Genomic DNA, 473 nt, shown 5'->3' with positions numbered 1-473 from the left:
TTGCCATTTTTTCTTGATACACAGTCAAGCACCTTCAAAACATAGGCTTTGCATGTTTGTACATGTAACTTTTTTTTTTTTTAATTACTGTAGTGAAATTAGGCAGGGAATCTATCCTAATGAAAATACTCCTATAGAATAGTTCTCACAAAAAAATGAACCCTCAGGTTGATTTGGTGACTGCCTCATGTGACAGATAATGTTTAACTAAGAAATCACAACTGATCTGTTAATCCAGCATAGAACTAGCTTGTTCTTTTAAAATAAATTTTTAAAAGCATATGGAAGTTTAGGAGAACATATGGTGGTATAAAAAGATACCACTGAAAATGAGAACAGAACTTCCCAATAAACTTCCCAGTTAGCTTAGTGGTAGGCTACTTGCATTAAAAGTAATATATACATATTATATACCTGTAGATTGAGAACTTTGTGAAAATGAGGAATCTCATTTCCTTTTTCATATCTAAGCT

This window comes from Cyanistes caeruleus, chromosome 1, assembly GCF_971803275.1.
Source record: "Cyanistes caeruleus chromosome 1, bCyaCae1.hap1.1, whole genome shotgun sequence".
Classification (NCBI taxonomy): domain Eukaryota; kingdom Metazoa; phylum Chordata; class Aves; order Passeriformes; family Paridae; genus Cyanistes; species Cyanistes caeruleus.
This window is presented reverse-complemented; position numbering follows the sequence as displayed.